At 39.7% G+C, this 9,260-nt stretch overlaps 1 long non-coding RNA gene across 1 annotated transcript in view; it reads right to left on the reverse strand.

Annotated features, from left to right (window-relative positions):
* Positions 1-431: 431 nt before the first annotated feature.
* LOC103154265 (uncharacterized) overlaps positions 432-9,260 on the reverse strand; it is a 27,237-nt gene continuing 18,408 nt past the window's right edge. Inside the window, exon 2 of the long non-coding RNA XR_477900.2 lies at positions 432-1,513. This is a non-coding gene — a long non-coding RNA (uncharacterized LOC103154265). The remainder of the gene's footprint in view (positions 1,514-9,260) is intronic.

The raw sequence follows: 9,260 nt of genomic DNA on the forward strand, positions 1-9,260 counted from the left end.
TATCAACTGGACATAGTTTCAAAGAAATTATTTTTTTTTATGTTTACTAAACACAGCAGATCTGTCTTAATGACAAAATACCTAAAATCATCTATTTGAATGGGGATTAACTAATCAAACCGCAACTGCAATGTTCCAGTAATGGCAATAAATGATAAAGATACAATAATGTAAATAAAACACAATGAACTAATTGTGTTCATTGTAATGGTTTATTTCCTCTGATTAGTCTTTGTAGTCTGTGAAACTTTTATTTGTGTTTTCTTATTTGAGTTTTATTTCAGTTCTTATGAACATCTGGTCTCTCGTTCTTTTGAACTCGGTATCCTGTAGTGTTTCGTTTTAGTTCCTCCTGTTCCAAGGTGAGTTTACCATTTTTCACCATGGCTGTCAAAAAGATTGAGATGCACACAGAACACCCAAGCCTGATACAAAGATGCATCAAAAGGTTTTATTTGTACAGAATTTTGTTTTTGCTCAGATGAACAAAAACAGTTTTGTGAACTACCATTCATTAAGCCAGCGATCTGGTGCAAAATTACAGACGGACAATACGGGTGTATCAAATCGCATTGTAGCTTTACAGTAATTTCTGCAGTGTACAAGTTACTTTACACATTGAAGAAGCTTCATAGAGAGAGAAAAGTCTGACATCATACAAATCCTGCTGTGATTTTCACGTTTATTCACTAAGTTGATAGGATTCAAGCATAAAAGGTAAAACTGTACAGATTCCATAAAATCAGCTGCAAGTAAAAAAAGTGCATTTGTAAAACCTGCTCAATGGTTTACATTAATTTTGCATGATTAATAAATAGTTCATGTTTTGATATGTTGCAATCAAACAAAAAAAGAGGAAAGTTGGATTATGTTGCTTCACAGTGTTTAACAAATAGTCATGTGAATTAGTGGTCTTTTTGAGAGAAACGTCCGGTTATGTGTCATCATGTTTGCATAAAAGTATGGATGAAGCATTTCAGTGCATTCAGATAGAACCTCCCGATCACAGAGGACCTGAGCATATATCAAAATCTACAAGTTCAAATGGTGCAGGAAAAAGAAATGTTTCACTATTAACCATTAAACCGTCAAATCAAATAGTTGCAGTCCTTCAGTGACAGCAACTGTTAAAACTCCTCACACTGGTTTAACATCAGCTTGCCATTGAATAACGGTATTAACCATTTAATTGGCGCTGTTGAGATATTTAGTTTGGTTCACAGATTGAAAAACAGCCTTTCTTGCATAAAAAGATGCAACAAAAACAGGGAAAACAGGAAAATGACCTTTAACCCCACAGAATCCATGAGTTGCTGTCCATCTTCACCTTTCTGATCAATATTCTGGAGCAGGTCATCCAAACGTCAACCAGAGTTAACCCCTCACATCGTTCATGCACAGGTCCCCTGGTGGTGAACGATGTGTTTGCGGTGTTTCAGACTGAGGCCGCTTTCTTTAGAGTCCACCACTCGCTGCCGAGGTGTGTCCACCAGAGCGCTTGCTATGGCGATGCCTGAAACCACAGGAAAAAAAAGAAACGCTGGTTAAAATATTCTTCATTTTACACTCAGTGCTCTGCTAAGGAACTTGTAGCCTTTACGCTAGTGGAGCGCAAACCCTTGGCAATGCGGACCAAAATCCCAAACTTGAAAGTCGTCAAAACAATTATGTGTAAGTATAGACATGAAGGGAATGTCCAACCATCATATCGGTTATGAAGGAAACGGGTTCTTCATCCTACAGATGGACGTATTTTGGTCTGGAATGTGTAAATAACCACAGGCCAAAATCCAAACAGCTTGTGAAACATGTCCTGTACCAACATGGGTTGAAAGGCCACTCAGCAAGAAAGAAGCCAAACATGTGAGAAGAATTTTTAAAAAGGGTTTTGTTTGTTTGACTCAGTGCAGTGAGAAACCAAACCACAGCAACTGAAAACTTAGCAAATGATGCAATTTGGATTCAAATCAAACTGAGTGTTCTGGACCATCAGGTGTGAAAACAACATAAGTGACCAAAGACAAGAGATGATTGGTCTAACTTCAGACAGCGAGAACAAAATCTGTATTTTTATTCAGTGTCTGCAAACCTCTGGGTTCAACTGTATGCTACTGACATTATTTATTGTAACTGATTTTAATCACCTACATTTTTAATGAGTGATAGAAATATTAGCTTTTATGCTTTAAATACATCATGTTGCACATTTTTGTGTGCAACAAAGATGTACAACATGAACATGAACAGATTGTATATAATCTTACATACAGATTATAAAAGTTAAGGAAATTCCAAACTTCAATATGGCTGAAATAGCAAACAAATGTGGAAATGACTTTACTTGTATTACTTTAGAAAGTGTGCAGATGGTATTGTGGTTTAGTGCTGTTGCAGACCCGTTGCTATGGTGATGGCACTGATGGTCTGCTGGTTTGCAGGAGCCAAATGAGCAAACACTCAAATCTGCTCAACTCTTGACATGGTTTGGATCCAGGATGTTTTCAGCATTTCACACTCAAGTGCTTCCTTGGATTTTTTCTTACATAGTAGATAGGGGAAACTGGATTACAGACAGCAGTGTGTTTGTGCATGTGTGCACATTTGGACAGAAATGTTTTACAAAGTTCTTACAGTGAGCCGTACAGCTGAGGTTGGCAGCCAACTCTGTTCATCCTAAAACACGAAGGGCAGCAGATTGGCCTGCTGCTGCAGTTCTGCAACTCTATGATTCACTTTAAGCTCTTTCTCACCAGCAACTGTTGTGACAGCCCTGGTTTTAATAAAGGTCAGAATACATTAAGTTTATTTTCATTATGACCAAAAAGTGACAGCTTTATTGCAAACACTTCCTTCGCCATCTTCCAGAAAGGCGTTAGAAATATTAAATGCATGACTTGTTGTCTGTAAAGGAAATTGATTTTCTATTTGGAAGGAAAACAAGGCGACTAAATGTTCAGGCCTTTTGCGACACTTTTTTGTTTCCTCTAGCACTCGGTGAAGGCGGACGCTTTTTTCCTCTGCTCGCTTCCTGCTTTAGAAGCAGGAAGCGAGCTTCACTAATGTCTTTGTTTTGTCCCTGCTTGCTCTATTTTTGTAACCTTTTTTGCACATCTTCCAAATCTAGAAACTATAGATCTGGTCAACCGATCTCTGAATGCAACTGATCAAATCTTCTCAACAAGGATACCTGGCACAGGAGAACCCTCTTGTCCTGCAGGACATACCTGACAGGATACACCCTGGATTTATTCATGATAACAGGATTTATGCTGTTTGGAGCAAGAAGATACCTGGCATATTTGTGACAGATTTGACCGAACTAGCGAACACTCAGATTCTTATGCTGTGGGACAGTGATGCAAGTTGGATGCGAGTCTCGCTGAGACTAGCAGCCCAGCTGAGGACTCTAATACTCACTAGTGGGATGGAATCGATCTTGGAGAAGTTGCTAGCTTCGGCTCAGTGGAACGGCAACACTGATTTGAATAAATGGGATGAACTGAGTTGTATGGGTGAGATTTTAAATTAGATTGAAATTTAAAATCTACCCAACCTAAAACACTCTGTATCTGAATAGGCTTTCCCCGCGTTGCCTTGGAAGGGATGCATATTTCAAATCTCCTCGAAGATATAAACATAACTCTCCTTTACACCTCACCCCCTCCTCTTATCATCCATGTGACTGTGGAGCTGGGCGTTCCCAAGGACACCATCATATCGAACTTTTGCCGGGAGACTGAGCTAAATGAATCATGGCCATATAAATGCAATACACAAACACATACACTCCTTGATGTCACCACCTTTCACTAATGTCTTTGTTTTGTCTGAATGTTGCTATTTTTATACTTCCCTAATGTGTTATTTCCTCCTTCTATTACTTGTTAGAATCTGTGGAGTACTTACTATTAACCCAGAAAATGAATTAGAACAAACTTAGAATCCAGAGACTCACTATTTAGACCAATACTATACTTTGTAGATTATACCAGTTTACTCCACAATTTTAGAAATTGTGGAGTACTCATTACTTAAAATCACTCTTTAGCTTATTTTTAGAAACTGTGGAGTACTCACTATTTAGACTAGTGTTTCTCAGCCCTGGTCCTCATCACCCCCCTGCTCTGCATGTTTTAGATGTGCCTCTATTCCAGAACAGCTGATTCAAATGATTGCATGACCTTCAAGTACTACAGAAGCCTGTTAATCACCAAGAGATACAATTCAGGTGTATGGCAGAAGGGAAATACCTAAAACATGTAGGACAGAGGGGCGGTGAGGACCAGGGTTGTGAAACACTGATTTAGACCAATATTATTCTTTTTAAATTGCTTTTCTGATTATTATGCAGAGAGACTCCTATTACTGCAACCCAGAAAAGGGATTATAACAAACATAGAATCCAGAAAAAAAATCTTCCAGAACAGGAGCCTTTAGTTCCTGATAATACACACTTATACCTATTTAGCATCCCAGAGCAGATTTATCTAGATTAGATTAGATCAACATTAGATTATTTTTCTTCTTTTACTCTTTCCCTTGGTTTCTTATTGTAAGGATTTGGGGTTTTTTTCTGTTTATTTAAATAAAAGCCACTAAATCTATATAAACCTCCATACAAACTGTCCAGTCACTGTAGATCTCTTGATGTCTGCTTCGCCTTTACGTCATTTTTTAAGCTGAACATACTTACATATGCATAGTTGTATGCTTTATATAGAGATTTTCCTTAGCTTTGATTGAATATCTCACAATTTTGTTATCATTGTTTATTAAACTCTGAAAGCTGTGTGGCTTTGTTAATATTCTGTCCTAGAATGCAGTTAGATGTGCCCTTTTTTTTTTTTTTTGAGCACCTGCCCCTTTAGTGGTCTCTGAACGGTCCTGCTCCGAGCGCTTCAGGAGGCATCGATAGAGAACAGCTGGCTGAAATTAGCGTTCATAAATCGGATCAACCTTGAGCTGAACGTCCCTTACTCCACGGAGGGCGAATGTCCAGTATCCAATTTACAAAACAACTTAGCTGTGGTCGGTAATACAATGAAAACACCGGTGTTCTGACTAGTTTGTTTTGGTCTGTGGGCTGCAAACATGGCGCCGAGCGACGTAAACGTCATACGCTGTGACATCAGCTCCAAAGCTCTATTGCAAGCATGAGTGAATGGATGAGAACTTCTTCAATACATTTTGCTGAAAAGTCAAAGCCATTGTTTTTGGTCAAAACATGCAAAATTAGAGATTAGAGATTACTACTCAAATGAGGTTAAAGGCCATAAACAGAGTCAAAAGAACTTTCTCTCACTGTGTGCTCAGATCTACACTTGTATAGATCTGTATAGATTCTTCAATGTAAAGAAAGTTAAAGGAAATATCATCCTTTTTAGTCATTAAATTGTAACGTTTCTTTATGTGATGGTTAAATTTAACTATTAGTATTTTAATGTCTTTCTTGTCTTCCTGATCTAGCTTTATGTGCTCTGATTATGTCTACTATTTTTATTGCTATGCACCAATTGTGCATCACTAAATCTAGAAGTAAACATTCATCTGTTATGACTATGCACACAAACTGAAAGGTTTCCAACACTGACTCTTTCAGTAAAAACATGCATGAATGTTACTAGTGGTAGAATATATAAGCGCCCTAATGTGAATATTTCTACTTTAAAATGGTTTCCACCTTTGACTAATTGCCATTATAATTGTGTAGATTTTTCCAGCTGAACACACACATCTCCATTTGCAAAACTAAATTGGTCATACATAATCAAATTATGCTGCAGGTGAGTGTAAGTGCTCATTTGCTACCTTGGTGACCACACACATTAAATGTGATTGTTTTGTCAGGTGAGTTGATGCATCATTAAGAACCCCCCGACCACCATGTGGAAACCCCAAAACATTCCTGAGAAACTAATGGGGCCATTATCGAGGGAACATGGTTGGCGTAGATCTGTTGCAGGAAAAATAGGTCTGCATCTGGGAAGCATCTGTGGCGGGAGGAGCCAGCTTGCTAACTTTGGCTGCAGCCAGGTCATCCTGAAGTTGAAAACATCAAAGAGTGTGTGATCACCCTGAATCAACACACAAGGCATGAAAGCATGAGTATGATCTACACACAGGCGGTAAGTTATACTATGGCAGATGTTACACTGAAAAAGATCCGAAAACACGACAGACGATGGGAAAGTCCTCAATGTTCACAAGTAATATGCTAGAAAACTAGGCTGATTTTCATGAATAGTGCACGGAAGTCTTTGTTGGCACTGACTGATGTTCATAAGAAGACATCACTAAGAAGAGTTAGGCTGTATTTGGTTACCTTGCATAGATTCAACAACTTGACAAACATTCCTTAGAGTGTTTGGTGTGCCAAAGGATATGGAGGACCCAAACCCCACTGTTCATCTGAACTGTTGGTTTAAGGCAGAATGGACACACTCCTTTTCCATAGGACCATGAGACCTGTCTTTGTAATTTTGGTGACCCTGTGTGAACGTTATCCTTTTGTTGCTATAGACCAGGGGTGCACAAAGTCGGTTCTCAAGGGCCGGCATCTTGCATGTTTTAGTTCTCTCCCTGGTTTAACGCACCTGGATCAAATGATTCCTCGTTAGAAGGCCTAAGAGGAATATTGACAAACTGAAAAGGCTGATACTACCTCTTCGGAGAGATCTAAAACATGCACGATGCCGGCCCTCGAGGACCGACTTTGGACACCCCTGCTATAGACCATCTGCTTCAAGGTTTGATAGCTTTTCTAAGATTCTGAACTAGTCTGCCCATAATTCTTTGAACTCAGTTGGTACTCAAACCAACCTGTCTGGTACCAACAATCATTTTATCTCTATTCTGACTCTGATTCTGTTTGAATTTCAACAGGTCTTCACATCAAAATATCCAAATCTACAGAGTTGCTGCCCTGTGATTAGTTGATTCACTACTTGTGCTAAGCAGTCAAACAGACGTGCTTGAAGTGGGTAGTGAGGATATACTGGATGTAAAACATACAGGAAAAACCCCTCAATGTTTGACTAAGAATCAACAAGAAGACAGATGAAAGAGTGGGACTGACAGGAATCCGTCCCAGTGGGGTGGATTGTTTCAAAGACAGAGAGGTTCAAAGTATCAGAGATCAATTTCAGGTCAATGGAGCTCAATTTGTGAGCTTTGCCCACTGATTTCTGTTGAAGCAATCCAGTCAGACTCAGAGAGGGAGGTAGAGGGAGAGTGCTCGGAGAGGGGAAGAGGAGGGCCGAAGGAGGTCAACACAGTAAAAGGAAGTAGAGGATGATATTGTTAAGGAAGATTCCTACAGGCCACTAGTCAAAGGTCCGGTCACAGAAAGCAGAGGAGTGTCATGTTGTTATGTCCGACTGATAGCTGATAATTGGACACTTAAGACAATGCTGGATTTATTCTTTGCTTAATCAAAGAAGTGGGCTGTAATTTAGGCACTTTGTGCCCTGCTGCTTAAGAAGAAGTCTCAAACTCTCTCATGCCAGCAGTATTCACCATTTTTGCATTACTGTTGTTGTCTAGAACAGTGGTCCCCAACCCCTGGGCCGCGGACCGGTACCGGACCATGGACCAATTGGTACCGGGCCACACAAGAAATGATTAAATATTTCTATTTTATGTATTATTTGAAACTGGAGGATCTTTTATTTTGAAAATCCTTTAACCGGATTCTCTCGGTTACTTGCGCGTCAACACTGAGCCTACAAGCAGCAAAATGAGTAAGAAATGGATCAGATGTCTTTGGAAAGTTTCTTTGCGAAGGGGAAAAGGTCCAGGGGAGAGACAGGAGAATGGATTTATCCCGGACCGGCAGGTGAGTCTCACATTACTATCCCGCTCTGCGTAACATGTGGCAACCGGCTGCTAATGAGGCAATGAGGCTTCAAACTGCTTCGCCAAGTAGAGACTGAGCACGCTGTGAATATAAGCAACACTTCGGGTGTTATTGTCTCCCATCACTCCCAGATGGGACCGTCTCATTGCAGAGAAACAAGCTCAGGGCTCCCATTAGTCATTATCGTGAGTTAAAATTTTCACGAAAGTAAAATGTTCGTCTTTGTGAAGGGATATGTAAATGTTACCATAGCGACCAGAGTCAGAGAGCGTTTGGGCAGTGGTCGAGAGGAGATGAGTAGAGCTTGTGAGTTTTAAGTCTGGTTTAGACAGCAAGATTTAAGAATTGTCGGCCGATTCTCCAAACCTCTGTGACCACAGAGCTGATAAAAGTACAACAGGTTAAATCAGTCCATGTCTCCAGCCACACGGCAGAAGCAACACACCACACAAGAACCGATTCCACTCACCAACATCCCGATTCCAGAGGATAATCCAGTAAAACCCCCAACATAGCATACATGAATTTAGAATAACCAAACACAGATGACGATGTAGAAGCAATAGTGATAGTTTGTGGAGTCATTTTAAGAGATAAAAGACGTAACAAAAAGAAAAGACGGTGGATAAAAGACGGAGGGAGCAGCCGCTCTTTTTGCTCCACTATGATTTGAAGGTGACTGTTTTTTCATAGTTAACATTTTTAACTGAATAAACATAAAATAAACAATAATGACCTTTACATATAATAATAAACATTTCCACATATCACCTCCGATGTCCACCGGACTCTCAGTTGCGCGATATGTAAGCTGTTTGGGATTCCTCTCTGTTCTTACGTCACCACGCTTTCTGATTGGCTACCTGTCACATTCAACAGGTTGTATTCTCATTCCCAGTCAGGGAAAACCCCACAGGCTGCGATAAAAAGGCCAAGACAACCAAATCGGGCATATTCAGGATTTAGCGGGAACACCAACATGCAGAAGCCTCAAGGGACTTGCACATGACCAATTTAATTCATCCTTTTCTTACTTTTGCCAAGATAAGTTGAACAAAAAACTGATCATAAAGAGCAGACTAAATAATAGTTACAAAGGCTTGGCCTTCTTTGTTTTCAAACAATCAACCTGTTATTGCTAATGATCTGATCCAAATATTGAACTCATCGCTCTCTTCAGGTGTTTTCCCCCAGGCTTTGAAAACAGCAGTTATCAAACCACTGATAAAAAAGAACAATCTAGACAAATCACTACTACAGAATTACAGGCTGATCTCCAACCTCCCATTCATCAGCAAAATTATTGAAAAAGCAGTTTTTAAACAATTAAATAAATTCCTAACTCCTTCCAGTCTGGTTTTCGTGCTCACCACAGCACGGAGACGGCCCTTGTAAAAGTGTTCAA

This window comes from Poecilia formosa, unplaced genomic scaffold (genome assembly GCF_000485575.1).
Source record: "Poecilia formosa unplaced genomic scaffold, Poecilia_formosa-5.1.2 Scaffold378, whole genome shotgun sequence".
In the NCBI taxonomy this organism is placed as follows: domain Eukaryota; kingdom Metazoa; phylum Chordata; class Actinopteri; order Cyprinodontiformes; family Poeciliidae; genus Poecilia; species Poecilia formosa.